The sequence below is a fragment of the Staurois parvus genome, unplaced genomic scaffold, assembly GCF_062004578.1.
Source record: "Staurois parvus isolate SC_StPar_1 unplaced genomic scaffold, SC_StPar_1.0 ptg000609l, whole genome shotgun sequence".
In the NCBI taxonomy this organism is placed as follows: domain Eukaryota; kingdom Metazoa; phylum Chordata; class Amphibia; order Anura; family Ranidae; genus Staurois; species Staurois parvus.
In genome coordinates, this window is record NW_028318405.1 from 835,639 (window position 1) to 852,979 (window position 17,341).

At 42.8% G+C, this 17,341-nt stretch overlaps 1 non-coding gene across 1 annotated transcript; it reads right to left on the reverse strand.

The window, feature by feature from the left end:
- Positions 1 to 9,322: 9,322 nt before the first annotated feature.
- On the reverse strand, positions 9,323 to 9,430 carry LOC149449640 (U6 spliceosomal RNA). Its single transcript, XR_016315385.1, has one exon. It is a non-coding gene; the product is annotated as a U6 spliceosomal RNA (small nuclear RNA).
- Positions 9,431 to 17,341: the final 7,911 nt, after the last annotated feature.

Consider the following 17,341-nt stretch of genomic DNA (forward strand, 5'->3'; position numbering starts at 1 on the left):
GTTAAAAACTTGAGTTTTTCAGCGATTTTTAGCGTTTTTGTATTAGCATTTTTTTTTGCGTTTTTTCACAATTGCATTTTTTAGAGGTTATTTTTAGCCCCCCAAAATTTTTTGGGGGTCAAATAAAGTACCAATTTACCTCGTTTTACCATGTTTAAACCCGTTTTTCAGCATTAGAGCATTTTTACAGCTAAAAAACTCCTCTAGAAACCCACTAGTTCTGGGGTTATTTTTCCAGGCAAAAAGCGCCCCTGCCAAAAGAAGTTGATTACAGTCTATGTGTATATGGAGCAGGGGCGGACTGACAACTCATGGGGCCCCCGGGCAATAGGGGATCATGGGGCCCCTGTGTCCTTGCCCACACTCAAAAAAGCCTATAAAAAAGGTACCAGGGGGATCTCATGGGGCCCCCTACTGACCCTGGGCCCTCGGGCAGTGCCCGACTGCTCGAATGGTCAGTACGCCCCTGATATGGACACAAAGGATAACATGCTGGGGGGTTTACTGGCTGTAGAAAAAAAGTCACATGCCAAAAAAAGCCACTGTAAAAACGTCCCGTGTGCATGAGGACTTAATTAAAGATTTGTCAAGTGGCGGTGTTCTTGAACCTGCTACACTTGAGCTGAACCCCACAATAAATGAAAAAATATTTATTTTATGTTTTTCTCAGTACAGATTCTGATGTCCTATTACAGTCCTATAGACAAATGCACACACACAGACAAATCCATTCAAAAGTGAATTATCTTACCAGTATATTATTAGTGTTTGAGCACCTAGAAGAAACCCAGACTAACAAGGAACCTACATTGTATTCCAAATACCAACCTTATGCATATATAGTCCTGATGGGTATGTAGTCTTGAGACCCCCATAATGCTTGCAGTTACATTAAGCACTTAGAGCCATCGTATAATATAAATATAAGATAAACTCCTTTTGTGAACTCAGCTCTCTTAGCACACTTGGGTGAACAGTTGACAGCGCACAATGGTGCTTCACCGTTTTGTCTGTTGAGAAACTTAATAATGTCAATTTTTATTTAATTTGCTTTAAGTTGAACATAATTGCAACCATCCGACTCTATGTAGTACTGGAAGAAAACAAAGTCATAGATCTTATGGTTTACATCTTAATTGCACTACAAAGATGACCAATTTTGTAGAATTTGCCTGTGTTTATTAAACAAAGGTGTGGCATTATCAGGGATACACTCATTTTAAAGATGCAATTTGTTTCACAGTATATACAGTGAAGGAAATGCATATTTGCTCCCCTGCTGATTTTGATTGTTTGCCCACTCACAAAGAAATGATCGGTCTAATAATCGAATGTTCGGTGTATTGCAACACTGAGAGACAGAATAGCAACAACACATTCAAAAGAAATGCATGTCTAACAAATGTTCATGGGAAAATGAGTATTTGATCCCCTATCATTCAGCAGGGTTTCTGGCTACCAGGTGTCTTTCATACAGGTAACAAGCTGAGATTAGAAGCAGTCTCTTAAAGGGAGTGCTGCTAATTTCATTTTGTTACCTGTATAAAAGACACCTGTCCACAGGCGCAATCAAACAATACGATTCCAAACTCTCCACCATGGCAAAGACCAAAGAGCTGTCCAAGGATGTCATGGACAAGATTGTAGACCTGCACAAGGCTGGACTGGGCTACCAAACTATGGCCAAGCAGCTTGGTGAGAAGGTGACAACAGTTGGTGCAATCATTCGCAAATGGAAGAAACACAAAACAATTGTCAGTCTCCCTAGGTCTGGTGCACCATGCAAGATCTCACCTCGTGGAGTGTCAATGTTCATGAGAACAGTGAGGAATCATCCCAGAACTACACTTGAGAATCTTGTCAATGATGTCCAGGCAGCTGGGACCACAGTCACCAAGAAAACAATTGGTAACACACTACGCCGACAAGGATTGAAATCCTGCAGTGCCCACAAGGTCCCTCTGTTCAAGAAGGACATGTCCAGGCCCATCAGAAGTTTGCCACTGAACATCTGAATGATGCCAAGGAGGACTGGTTGAAAGTGTTGTGCTCAGATGGGACCAAAATCGAGCTCTTTGGCATCAACTCAACTCACTGTGTTTGGAGAAGGAAGAATGCTGCCTATGACCCCAAGAACACCATCCCAACTATCAAATGTGGTGGTGGAAACTATCTGCTTTGAGGTTGTTTTTCTGCTAAGGGGACAGGACAACTGCACTGCATCAAATGGACGATTGACGGGGCAATGTACCGTCAAATCTTGGGTGAGAACCTTCTTCCCTCAGCCAGGGCTTTGAAAATGGGTCATGGATGGGTGTTCCAGCATGACAATGACCCAAAACACACGGCCAAGGCAACAAAGGAGTGGCTCAAGAAGAAGCACATTAAGGTCCTGGAGTGGCCTAGCCAGTCTCCACACCTTAATCTGACTGAAAATCTGTGGAGGGAGCTGAATTTCGAGTTGCCAAACATCAGCCACCAAACCTTATTGACTTTGAGAGGATCTGCCAAGAGGAGTGGGCCAAAATCCCTCCTGAGATGTGTGCAAACCTGGTGGCCAACTCCAGGAAACGTTTGACCTCTGTGATTGCCAACAAGGGATTTGCCACCAAGTAGTAAGTCATGTTTTGTGAAGGGGATCAAATCCTTATTTCGCTAATGAACATGCAGATCAGTCATCATTTGTTAGACGCATTTCTGCTGAATGTTTTGTTGCTATTCTGTCTCTCAGTGTTACAATACACCGAACATTCGATTTTTAGACCGATCATTTCTTTGTGAGTGGGCGAACATTCAGCATCAGCAGGGGAGCAAATACTCATTTCCTTTGCTATGTGTGTATATATACAGTGTATGTGTGTGTATATGTATATATGTATATATATATATATATATATATATATATATATAAAAACAAACTTTACATGTTATGATGATATTCTTACCTGTAAGGCTTACCACTATTCATACATCACATACAGTATGAAGTCATGTACATCTTGACTTCTAAGGGCTTAGTTTTTATAAAATCCCTTTTCCCCTTGGAAATGGTTTCTATTTGCTCCAGAGAGCTTCAGAAACAATGTAAATTAGAAACAAACCAATTAGCAAACAATTTTACTTGTTGCGTATATTATTCTTAGAACATAATTGGAAATACCATTACAAACAATAAGTTAAAAAATATATACTGTATACAATATATACAATTCTATCTATGTATTAGAAAAAAACATTGTAAACTCTTCATATACATATTCATCACCTGGTTTCTTCTTAGTGGGAATGAACAAAAACTTGCAGTTTACGATTTTCCAAAATTTAGGAAAAGTTCAGTTGATTATTGATTATCCCAATATGATGGCCATGTCAACACACCTTGGTTGGTCAAGTTTAGGAACAATAGTCACTTTCTTGACCTGCTGATCACGTCACATTTCAAAAAAACGGGGGGCCATTTTTTTTTTGTGTGCAGCTCAAAAAAGGACAAGAAGCCAAAAAAAAATCCTTTCTTTTAACAAATTTAAAAAAATGTAATTTCTTTTGTGCTTCTTCTCTATCAACCTAAAGAAAAAATTCAAGAAAAATTTTTTGTGATGAATTTCTTTGGGTATTAATTGATTTTTTTTTTAACATGCAATAATGAAATATAGCAAAAATAATGCCAAAAAAAAGGGGAAAATGAACTGTTTAAAATATTTTTGTTGCTATTTTTCCTTTAGTCTCAAATAAACAAAATTAAACAAAAACATGAAAAAAAGATATTTATGAAAAAACTGTATTTTAGAAAAGAAAACATTTTAAAACTCTCTTTTTACTAATTTTACCTAACAGTTCTGGTGTTGCCAAGTAAAATTAGTGGGCAACTTAGGCAACAGTTTTTGGAAAATGTGAAAATGTCAGTTTTTCACTGTAAAATCAAGTTTGCAGAAATTCAGGAATCAACCCTAATTTGGACCCTATTAATCAATAGGGGAGATTTACTAAAACTGGTGCACACAAAATCTGGAGCAGCTGTGCATGGTAGCCAATCAGCTTCTAACTTCAGCTTGTTCAACTAAGTTTTGACAATAAAACCTGGAGGCTGATTGGTTTCTATGCAGGGTTGTACTGGATTTTGCACTCTCCAGTTTTTTTTAAATTCTTTATTTAAAGCTACAGATTATATTACAATAATATAGACAGTCACATTCCTTAATGCACAAAAATGCCAATAGATATCTAACATGTACAATATTATTGTACATAATTAGAAATTAAAACATACACCATATTGCCAAAAGTATTGGTCCAGCCCTCCAAATCATGTGATTCAGGTGTTCCAATCACCTCCATGGCTACAGGTGTATAAATTCATCACCTAGGCATGCAGACTGCTTCTACAAACATTTGTGAAAGAATGGGTCGCTCTCAGGAGCTCAGTGACTCCAAGTGTGGTCATGTGATAGGTTGGCACCCGTGCAATAAGTCCATACATGAGATTTCCTGGCTACAAAGTATTCCACGCTCAACTGTTAGTGGTGTTATAACAAAGTGGAAGCAACTGGGGACAGTAACTGAGAGAGGGGTCAGTGCATGCTGAAGCACACAGTGTGCAGAAGTCACCAACTGTCTGCAGAGTCAAGACCTCCAAACTTGGTGTGGCCTTCAGATGAGCACAACAACAGTGCATAGAGAGCTTCATGGAATGGGTTTCCATGGCCGAGCAACTGCATCCAAGCCTTCCATCACCAAGTGCATGTCTGGGTTTGGCAGTTGCCAGGAGAATGGTACTTGCCTGACTGCGTTGTGTCAAGTGTAAAGTTTGGTGGAGGGGAATTATGGTGTTGGGTTGTTTTTCAGGGGTTGGGCTTGGCCCCCTAGTTCCAGTGAAGGGAACATCAAACCAAGACATTTTGGACAATTTCAAGCTCCCAACTTTGTGGGAAGAGTTTGGGGATGGCCCCTTCCTGGTCCAACATGACTGCATGGCAGTGCACAAAGCAAGGTCCATAAAGACATGGATGAGCATATTTGAGGTGGGGGAACTTGACTGCCCTGCACAAAGTCCTGACCTCAACGTGATAGAACATATTTGGAATAAATTAAAGCTAGACTGTGAGCCAGACCTTCTCATCCGACATCAGTGCCCGACCTCACAAATGTGCTTCTGGAAGAATGGTCAAACCTTCCCATAGACACCCTCCTAAACCTTGCGGATGTCCTTCCCAGAAAAGTTGAAGCTGTTATAGCTGCAAAGGGCGGGGCCAACTCAATATTGAACCCTACGGACTAAGACTGGGAGGCCATTAAAGTTCATGTGTGTGTAAAGGCAGGCGGACCAATACTTTTGGAAACGTAGTGTATATTCAGTGAATATGTTCAGCTCAATACCTTGGAATACTTTACCAATTGGAACTACCAAATTCAAATATATTTATATAGTAATAGGAAATGTATGTAGTTGGCAGACATGTGGTTGCAGTGTTCCACCAAGTGTTTTTTTTTTTCTTTTAAAAGAACCTAAGAGGAATTAGAATAAAAAGAATTTAAAAAAATAGAGAAAAGAAAAAGGAAAATGCAGTGTCCATTATATTACTACTAATACATCTACGAGTTTGCAGAAAAGTCTGATATCTCACAGACAACGTAAAGTGAGTCCACTGGAGTCACATTTTTTTAAAAGCAAGCTTCCTGTCTTCTCAACTATATCTTCAACTCACCTGATATAATTTACTGTTCTAATCCAATGACACATGGTGGGGGGAAGGGGATTTCCAATGGCTGGTACACAAGCCCTAGCCACGGAGGTGTCTCACTAGAGAATAGCGATATTTATGTTCGGAGAGAGGGCAAAGGTGTAACAAACAGGCTGATCGGTCATAAACAAGGGAAAAGCCCGTAAGATCCTTGATCAAAGCACATACACCCTGCCTGTAAGGACAAATTCAAGGGAAAGTCCAAAAAAGTATAATAAAGCATTCCCCTTTCTTCGCCACATAGCCAACAAGTGGGGTCACCAGCAGGACATGCTCAATGTAATTTCCTGCTTCTATAAATTGATGGAATATGGAGCCATATAGCCCTGGTGAAAAATCTGGTTTTCCAATCCCCGGCATCAAAGGTGATGTTGATGAAGAATTTATCACCCTGGGGCTAGTCCTATGAGTAATTTTGTAAGTGGTGCCCAGAATAGGATGGCCTTTTACTTGGGTGGGGCATCCTTTATGAAGCCATGGAAGTGCCCTAAGTGGTATAGGGGACATATACTGTTCAAGGCGAATTCAACTCTTCATGTGATTATAATTATACCAATCCAGGATCCGAGATATATGTGTGACCTGGTAATACCATACTGCATCTAGGAATCCTATACCCCCGCAACATTTAGGCAGCAATAAGTGTGTCTACCCAGGGGCGGACTGACAACTCATGGGGCCCCCGGGCAATAGGGGATCATGGGGCCCCTGTGTCCTTGCCCAAACTCAAAAAACCCTATGAAAAAGGTACCAGGGGCATCTCATGGGGCCCCCTACTGACCCTGGGCCCTCGGGCAGTGCCCGAGTTTCCAAATGGTCAGTCCGCCCCTGTGTCTACCCTAATCCTGGGCAGGCAGTCAGCCCATAGAAATTGTTTGAGTTCACGTTAAATTTGTCGAAGAAAATTAGTCGGTACTGTCACTGTAAGGGTTTGGAATAGATATAGTAACAATCAAGGAACTATATTCATGTTTAAAATGCAAAGTCTACCCAACCAAGTATGCGAAAGATGATGCCAGCGCAGGAAATCACATCTGATACTAGAAAACAATTGTGGAAAATTACTCTGAAATGTATTAGCTAAAGAATGTGTAAAACAAATCCCTATATACAATACTTAAGCTTCCCCATCGCCCATTTGAATGAGGGAAGCTCAATTTCAAAGTAGGTAGTCTAACTGCAGGAATTGTGAGGTTCAATACTTTAGATTTTGCAAGAATTATAATTTGACAATTACGAATAGAAAGCCAGTTCTTTGATTAAATTGGGTATAGATGTTTCTGGTCTGGTAACAAAAAAAGTAAGTCATGTGCATATGCAGCTACTTTATTAGACATCCTTCTAGCTCATATGCCTGTAATATCCAGATTAAGTCTGATGTGTTTTAACAGCGGCTCCAAGGTAAGTGTCACGTACCTGATAGAAGTAAGAACTGACGGGGTCGGCATCTCCAGCCCAGACCCCACTGAAGGTGGAACAGATGGTGCCAAAGGGACAGGAGGAACACGAGTGCCTGCAAATGTTGATTGCAGAATTTGCGTCTGGAGGTTTAAACTTGGTAAATCAATCAGGGCATCTGGTGAGGAACAGAGGAGATGCAGGAACGACCAGCTGAGGTTAAAGGAGCATTCCACCGGAACTGCAAGATGTGGATGCATGGCTTGCCAGAACTTCTAACAAGCGTGAGGCTGGAACACACCGTGACAACCGGAGCTGAAATGATAGATAGCCAGGGCAAGCACTCAGCAGGACTATAGAGCCAAACTGGAGCCATAAGCGTAGCCAGAGTGATAGCGAGGGTCAGCAACGAGCAGGCGATGAGGTACATCAGACAGGAACATGGTCAGGAGGAAGCCAGGATCCGAAACTGATGAGGAGAAGCATAAACAGGATCCAAGAGTAGGTCAATGGCAAGTCGGGTCAGTAACGGATAACACACAGAATACCGCAGGACACAAGGAAATAGCTGAAGACCAGTCAGCACTAACAGAGAGTAAGAGCCTCCTTTAAATAGTCCATCTAGTGCCAGAAACTGTGGACACGCTCCCACGTGAGTGCACACGTGAGCCTATGCTCATTCTTATTAGCAATGCGCCTGTGCTCATTTCTATGCGCAATGTTTTAGTTCTATGCGCCAGTCACTGTACAGGAGTTCCCTTACAGCAGTGTTTCTCAACTCCAGACCTCATGGACCCCCAACAGGTCATGTTTTCAGGATTTCCCTCAGATGAAACAGCTGTGGTAATTACTAAGGCAGTGAAACTGATCAAATCACCTGTGCAAAATAATGGAAATCCTGAAAACATGACCTGTTGGGGGTCCATGAGGACTGGAGTTGAGAAACACTGCCTTACAGTGAGTATAAAAATAAGAGGTGAGAGGAGGCACCCCTGGCGGGTAGCATTTGACAGGGCACAATTGGTAGATAGGCCACCATTAGAATTAACTGCAGCTTTTGGATGATCATACAAGGCATCTATCCACTTCATCGCATTTGCACCAATCCCAATGTATTGGACAGTACACCTCATAAATCTCCAACTCACCATTAAATGCCTTCTTGGCATTAATAGTTAAAAGGAGTACAACAAGTAAAGTGGGATTGCAAAAATGGAGAGGATTAAGTAATGTTATCCCTCGCCCTCAGACTGGTCCAAATGGATAACACTCTCCAAAAAAAGGTAAAAGTCTTAATGCTAATATTTTTGTAAACAAATAAAATCGATGTTCAAGAAAGAAATCAGCCTGTAGCTGGTACAGAGTGGGGGATCTCTAGTTTTGGAAGAACAGTAATATGCACTTCATAAGTAAATGGTGAGCGCGAGAGATTTGGAGCTGCTTGCACTAAAAGGGGAGTGACAAAAACCCAAAATATAAATAGACAGAACAGTGCAGCACATAAAACATATGTCAAGAATATGTGCAAATAAATATATGCTGACCAAAATAAATAAATAAATCAAATATTATAAATCAATATTAATATACAAATAATGCACATTAAAGTTCCAAGTGCAGTGATATAACAAAAGGCCTCCTGATAACAGTCCTATAAAAATCTCCAGCTGAATACAAAACAGTGCTCCTCTCTTGTTCAAGGTCCTCCACCACCATGCACTCACCAGAAAACCAACTGATCAATAGCCCATAGTTCAACAAATAGGGAACCTCCATCTCTCACTCCTCAAAACCAGATCAACTAGGGACCTAAAGGAAAACGCTCAGCACACAGAGCCCGGAGGATCATGTATAGTGTAGTATTTAATGAATATAAAATAGTTACAAACGATAAACAATCTTCCAAGTGGAAATAAAACAAACAGTCGTGGTTGGCCCGACCAAGATGGCCACTGATCTGGAACTCGGAAATGGCGGCATGAAGTCAGCACATAGGCTCCACCCCTGTTTTATTTCGTATGCACATGAGAGGTGTCCTTTGGGAGCGGTTGCTCCTGCAATGTGGAATTGAAAGTAGACACAAATTTAGGGGCCAACATTTGTTGAAACATCTTACAATAAAGTAATATAAAACTGTCAGGGTTTGGCGCTTTGCCTGTCGGCATACTTTTTAAAATTTTTATTTTAAAAATATAAAACGCTTCACGAATTTGAGTGTCATCCTTGCGTAGGGGCCATACTAATCTTCTCTGTATCATTCCAATTTTTAGTATATGTGCTGCCAAAGCAAGCACACCCGACGGCATACTTTTGAGTGCCAATTGAAAATCCTCCCCTGAAATGTGTATGTTGAGCACTGGTTTTTCAGCTCATGATAATTTTTGTAAAGCAGAGTCTGCAAGATATTTACCTGTGAGATTTTTTTCTTTCAATCAAAGAAAGATGAGGCAATGCATCTTAAAGATTATATACTGTAACTCAGAATAGAAATCTTTAAAACAATTTGCAGTTTCTGAAGATTTGGCATATTTATAACTTGTGGAGGAGACAATCCATAGGAGTAAAAACCTGTAAGGAAGGAGTATGAAGAGGACCCGCAAAAATTTGTCCTGCCTTATTTCCAAATTCATAGAAAAGGCACCTACTGTAGAGTAATTTTGTTAGCCTTTTTTGACCAATATATTTTGTGATTCCCTAGAATGACGATTCTGCTGTTTTACAAGTCTACAAGTGGACATAGATCCTTTCTTGATCGATGATCATTATTTGTAGTCGTTGGAGGCCCCCCTCTGTCCATCCAGATACGATTGACCTATATTTTGCATGAGCCATCTGGGAATGTGCTGGTATCATCAACTGATAATTGCTGTTAAACTTTTTCTTTATTTATTTTGCTTTCTGTATAATACTGCATGACTACATATTGATTATATGTTTTCAGTTCTGTCTTTGCTTGCTGTAGGAATTTGTGTTTTGTTTTTCCCTGAAGAAGCGGGCCTTGTCCCGTGAAACGTGTTGGATTTTTGAAACAAATGCCCACTCATGGTTCCAAGTGGAAACTACATGTCTATATTTTCATTAACACCTATGATACTATATGTTTAGGTGTTCTATATAAACCCATATACAATTACGTTTCCATTGTTAGCTATGTGTCATCATGTCTATCCTTGTCTACAGCTTAGCCTTCATGTCCTGAGGCTTTAGTTGTTGGTTGTATGTAGCTGATGCCCATGACAATCCTTTGCGCCTAAGACATCAGCAGCATTTATTGTGGCCAGGTCTCATTTATTGTATTTTATTTTATGATTTTCTATGTATTTGTCTGATTATTATTATGCTCCACCTCTTGGTGGTTTTTTTAACCTAAAAAAAGGTGTTCAATTTTACAAACTGTTATTACATTTTTGTTGAATTCATGTTTATTGATATGGTTTGGTACCTCTAAAGTCCCACTAGCGTTTCTTGGTTAGGGGCTTATTTAATACTATTGTATCTTCACCGCTAGCTGCACCACCTGTGACTTTTTATGTTGGACTTCAGGGATATGAATACGTGAAATTAATTAAGTCAAAGTTAAATTTACAATATTCATTTTTATGTCTGGAATCCAGCCTAATGAAAGTTCCCCGAATAGAACATTTATGTGCTTCCCAAAACTGAAAGTGGCCTTTCATCAGTGGACTCATTCACTTTGAAAAGGTTCAACTTGAAGTTCCACCCGAAAACTTTCATCCTGTTGGACACTTTCATTGTTCACATTGAGTAGTTTGTAAGGAAGAAACTTTGTTGCACACTAGGGAGAATAATAGGAAGCAGAAAATCCGTACAGGTGATGACCACCCCAATAGAGCAGAAAAATACCAAAAAGCTTCCTAGTGCCCCATCCTCAAAAATGTATATAGAAAATGTATTGCCAAACACAGTGCGGCCAAACTGGCAGATTCTTTAGGCACAGCGAGAGACCAGACAATAATGTAGATACAACAATTTATTGACATAAAAGGATCATATGACAATGTCAGTACATACATAGCCCCCCTAAAAAAGCAACAAGGGGGAATAAAAATAGGTTGCATAATTACTCCCTTACATGTACCATTGTCACCTAGAATGTTCGTTTCAAATATAGAGTAAGAAGTCAGAGCATGGTCAACGCGTTTCGCCTGTAAATTCGGCTTTCTCAGGACTGTAACTTCTGTATAAGGGAGAGCAGTACTAGTGTATATAAAATATAAAAATTATGTTTAGACACAATTATACAATAACTTGCAAAAAGGAAAAAAAACTGTATAATAGGCAAGAACAATATTTATTGGGCTTACATAGGAGCGCGGCAACCAACAGTAAACAGTCTAGGGTGCGAACATAGGAGACCGGAATACAGAATAAATAAGAGACCCAAAGACCAGATAGCATATAAATGAAACCTATACATAGAAACACATAGCACCACCAGCAAGTAATATATTTATTTAAGTCTATCAAATAACTGAACTAAATATAGGAGCCAATACTCACAATAATCAACCAGGCCCACATATAGCAGAAACAGAAGAGACTCAATACGTAAGAGTTGGAGGAAAAATAGACTAGGGCTCATAAAAGCATTGACAGGCCTAAAAAGAACAATCGCATGTCAGTAAACTAGACCAAATTGGGGCCATATATTATCTATCAAAAAAGCCACACACTTACTGGTCTAGTGGAGTAACAATAAGAAGCTGGTATAAAAAGGGAGGCGAACCAGATTTTTTATACATTGTCATATGATCCTTCTATGTCAATAAATTGTTGTATCTGCATTATTGTCTGGTCTCTCACTGTGCCTAAAAAATCCAACAGTTTGGCCGTACCTATTGTGTCCAGCAACACATTTTTTTATATACATTTTTTAGGATGTGGCACTAGGAAGCTCTATGGTATTTTTCTGTTAGGTTGTAAGGAAAATAGGACAGACAAAGTGATTGGGGTATTTTTAGATACAATCATAGGCTCAATGGTAGTCTCCACTACTTCCTCAAGAAATGCATGGGAGATTAGAAAATAATAAATCCTCGAATAGGATTAATGTACTGAAGAAAAGTACTGTATGGGTAATCCGGTGTATTGTGATGTTGAAGTTGGCATACATCTCCTAGCTAAGCCTCATGTCAGTATTTCTGTGCTCAAAGCGGTACATTTTTTTGCATGGAAATATGTCTTTTTTTTATTGTAGGCCTGTAATTTTTAGGAATAACTCACTGAAATCTGTCCGAACAAGAGTCTATTAAACATCCCGGGTATAATAAAACTTGAAACATAAAATCATAAATTATAATATAATAAATAATCATAAAAAATAATAATAGGGGGCGTGGCTTGGCGCCGAGCGGAATGGCCGCATAATACAGGAGCTCCCGCCGGCCGGATCGGATTGCCAGACAGCGCGGTCGGGAGGGGTAAGATAGTCCCCTCTCATCATGGGGAAACACGACCGGACGCTCTCCGGCACCCGATCGCGATCCCCAAGGGGCCACAAGCCAGCTGGGAGACACATTAAGGAGCTCTTTAGCTCCCAGGCTCAGAGAGCAGGGCCGCAGCCACCTCAATCTCTCTCTCAATCCCCCTCTCCCCCTCCCTCTGCAGCCTCAGCCTCAGCCTCTGACACAGGCTGCTCTTCCTGCATGGCTATGCAGGCTGGACGTGACACAGTGCCACAGCATGATCTCTCTCCTGCCACACAGTCCTTGTCCCTCAAAGATTTACATGCTGTGGCCTCTGATATAAAGGCCTCTCTGGCTACTACCCTGACCACTGCCCTACATGATTTAAGGGAAGACATCCGCGCAATGGGCTCAAGACTGGCTCAGGTAGAAACGGTCTCCAGTAGCAACAAGAATGCTATACTCCACTTACAGCGACAGTCAGGGGTCCACACTGCGACTATCAGAGAGTTCTACAGGCAGATTGAAGACTTGGATAACCGTGGCCGTAGACATAACATTAGACTCCGCGGTGTACCAGAATCTGTGGAAAACCCTGATATACCTAAGGCGGTGACAACCATCTTTAACGACCTTCTGGGTCGCCCGCCGGCGACCCCTATTGAGATCGAGCGTGCACACAGAGCAAGTCGGCCCAGGGGGAGCGATGTGGATCCACCCAGAGATATCATTTGCTGCATTGTTAACTTCCCGCTCAAGGAAGATATACTTCGATGCGCTAGGATCAGAAGACATCTGTCATACGAAGGAGCGGATATACAACTGTACCAGGATTTATCCAGCATGACCCTACAACAAAGGCGAGCTTTGAGGCCACTACTGGAGTCGCTCCGTTCCCATAATATTCTATACAGATGGAGATTTCCGTTTTGCCTTTCAGCTCGGGTTGGTGACCACACATATGACTTGAGAATTCCTGAAGATCTACCATCTTTTTGCTCGTCACTGAATATCCCATTGATCGACCTGCCTGATTGGCAGGGGTCTCTGAGAGGGCTTCCGACCCTGACCCCAGATTCAGCAGATGGTGCAATGGACTGGCAGGGCCACTCCCTTCGTAGAAGACGGACTGTCCCTTCGACTCCTCCAAGACCTCCCATTGGAGGCGCGGTGGCCGCTTCTAGCCCATCGACCTCCCCCGCGCACAGAAAGCAACGGCACGAGCCTTAAACGGCTCCCGCTCCCCTTCCATCGGGCCACTTCTGTGTAATTTTTTTCAGCTGCCTGTGGTTCATTATATTTCTTCTGTTGTTCCCATGGCCTTCCCTAAGGAACTCCGAATGCCTCCTCTCTCACAACTTGTTTTGCGCTGGACTCCCTTCCCAGTTGACACGTCATTTTTTAGCTCTTTGGGGAATCTACGCCTCTGGACTCTGACCAGCACCCACTAAGGGAAAGACGCCCTGCAGGTGTCTCCACTGTACCCCTGCCTCATTGGTTCTAGAACCTGCTGCGAGTGATAATCGGTTGCTCCGGTGTGGATTTCTTGATCCTCGGCTCGCCCGCTACTGCTGAGATTTGGCTCCCCGGATCCCCCAGCTGAACTTCTGTCCCCTCCTCACCTGGAACCCGCCCAGTGAACTGTTCGCTCAAGTATCCGCCTTAGTGGTCAGCTTCCGGATTGTCCGCCCACCTTTTGCCGCATCCTCTTCGTACCCAAGGGTCCTCATCCTGCCTCAACGTCTGACGCTCTGTTATCTTTGAAGAAGCTCCCAGCTGAACTCAGCCTCTCCCTGGTGTTCTGTGATCGGCTATGCCCAGTTGATTTCTTCAGTGCTGGCGCAAGAGGGCTGAGTATTTTATGCACTGTATTTGGGTCTGTGGAGGTGGGCGGGTGGCGGGATGGGGGGTGGGTTTGTGGTTGGGTGTGGTGGGGGGAGTTTGTGGGGTGGTTCCTGGGGTTAATGCTTCTTCCCTGTGGTTGGATGACTGAGCATCCCCTTCCCTGCTTCCTATAGGGTTGTCCCGCCTGGCCTTGCCTTCTTCTCATTGGGTTATTCCTGTTTCCTGCTCTTGCTGTCAAGCGGCTTCTAGGGATAATAGCTTGGGCGGGGTCCCCTTGAGGTTCATTTCCCCTTTTGCTCTAAGGATCTTAGTGGCCGTGCGGTTGTGGGGGAGGTGATGCTCGTCCCTTTTGTGATGATGGGGGCATTGATTATATTACTTATAAACATTTGCAGTATAGGGTCAGTGTTTTGTTTAGTATCGGCTTCACTGGTGTTGACCCTGGGATGTTTAGTCTGTATTTGCTAACCACTTGGGGTTCCATTGTGTTTCTCATTGTTAATGCCTGATTTTCGTTTGTTTTGCCTCTGCTAACCCGTTGATAACTTTGTTTTTTGTTAAGGAGATGCTTGCAATACTCGTCTTGGCCCTCCACTCTTCTACATTTGTCTTCCCTCGTTTCAGGCCTTGAGACCGTCTCCACATTCTCCAACCCTTCCCTTATATATGGGTTCTGGAGTTAACCAGACACTCGGGCTTGGACAGCGTGGAGACGGTTTTTTGACCTGATTTATGCCTCTCCGAATTTATTCCTGTGCCAGCCTGCGCTTTAGTGCCCCACACATGACTTACACTTTGCCACTTCATGAAGTTGGTATGCGACCCTTCCTACGTGCGTTTTTTCTAGAACGTCCTAAACCTTCTGTCACTACCAACCTCCTCCCGCCTCTTCACATATTTTCTCACCTGATTCCATATTTTGGCGTGACCACCGGCCGGCGGTGGCGTTTCTTCTCGTTTCGGCGTCCTCCTCGTTCCCCACACAGTGGGCTCTGTGAGCTCCTACTGATCGTCTATACGGCGCGTTTCACTATATAGTTTGTTTCCATTTCTTGCTTCTCTCTCTTCTCTTTCTCTTTCCACCTCCTTCTTACTTTCTTTCCTAGTTATCTTCCCCCCCCCCCCTTTTTTTTTTTTTTTTCTTCTCATAGGGAACAGCGGGTCTCTTCCCCAAGCCGTTTATTTTTTCCACTTTTTCTTCTTATTCTCCCCCCCCCCTTTTTTGGTTTTGTTTTGTTTTTTTTGTTTTTTTTTTTTCCCTTCCCTTTCCCCTCATCCCTAGTGCATTTTACTGACGGGTTACCATGTCGGCCTCCACCTCAGTCTCAGGATCATTGTCCTTGAAATGCCTTTCACTCAATGCCAAGGGCCTGAACGTGCCCGAGAAGCGTTCCATGTTGCTCTCCTACGTGCGTAAACAAAAAGCGGATGTGGTCTTTCTCCAAGAGACGCACTTTCGCCAGGATTCTATACCCAAACTTTTCAATTTCCATTTCCCTACAGTTATCCATGCTACTGACCCTCTAGCCAAATCAAAGGGTGTTGCCATCTTACTCGCTAGACATTGTCCTTTCTCGGTGTCGGACTCCCTTGTTGATCCAGAAGGCAGATACCTGTTTGTAAAGGGTTTTTGTGCTAAGCGACCTGTTACACTGGCCAATGTATATGCTCCTAACACCAAGCAGGTTTCTTTCATGCGCTCAATTACCACCGCCCTGGCTGGGTTCCAATCCGGAATGTTGATTTTAGGGGGCGACTTGAATGTCCCACTTAGCCCGCTGTTAGACTCCTCTTCAGGTAGCTCCTTTCTGCCGTTCAAGGCCCTTAAGCAAATACGCACACAACTACAACATCTACAATTGCATGATTCCTGGAGAACCCTTCACCCGTCGGTGAAAGACTACACATTTTACGCTGCTCCCCATAATAAATATTCCAGGATAGATTATTTCTTCCTGTCGCAATCGGATCTCCCACTCCTCCATGCTGCTTCGATAGAACCTATGGTTCTTTCAGACCATCACCCCATCACCATGATCTTGCGGTTCCCTGATGTGTTCATTCGCTCGAAATTTTGGCGCCTGGATGCTTCCCTTCTTGCAGATCCCGCTATTTTACAGGAGATACGCTCCAATCTGACGGAATATTTTTCCCTAAATTCCTCTCCTGATATCTCCCCCCTTACGCTGTGGGAAGCCCACAAGTGTGTTATCCGTGGCTTCCTCATTGCAGCGGCGACAAAGCGCAAAAGAGATAGACAAGAACATTTGAAATTCCTCAAGGGCAGGATACACTCCTTGGAGAGGGCGTATAAACGGTCTCTGGCCACGTCGACCTTATCTGAGCTAACGAGTCTACGCTCACAACTTCTTACTGAACTGGGTAGGGTGGTTAAGAAACGATTCATTCTTTCACAAAAGCTGTATTATGAATTTGCTAAAAGAGTGGGAAGTTTCTCGCCAGAGCTCTCCGTGAACAAAGATCCAGCATGACGGTGCACAGAATTAGGGGTTCTGATGGCACTATGGCCACATCTAACCCTGACATTGCCACCCACTTCGAACAATTTTACACTTCCTTATATAATCTCCCTCCGGAACATCCCCCTCTGCCCACTGACAATTCCAGGGCCTCCCTGATTTCCGAGTTTCTCCGCCGTCACGGCCCGGCGGCCCTCTCGGAGGACTTGGCTGCATCGTTGGAAACAGACCTGACACTGAATGAGGTGCAGTGTGCTTTGCAACGGATGAAACCGGGTAAGAGTCCGGGCCCGGACGGCTTTTCGGCGGCCTATTACAAATCTTTCCTTGACATCCTGGGTACCCCTTTCCTATCGGCATTCAACACTTTCTCTCAAGACCCTCCACCTAAAAATCGCCTTCTGGAAGCCCATATCACAGTTATTCCTAAAGGTGACAAAGATGCCACACAGGT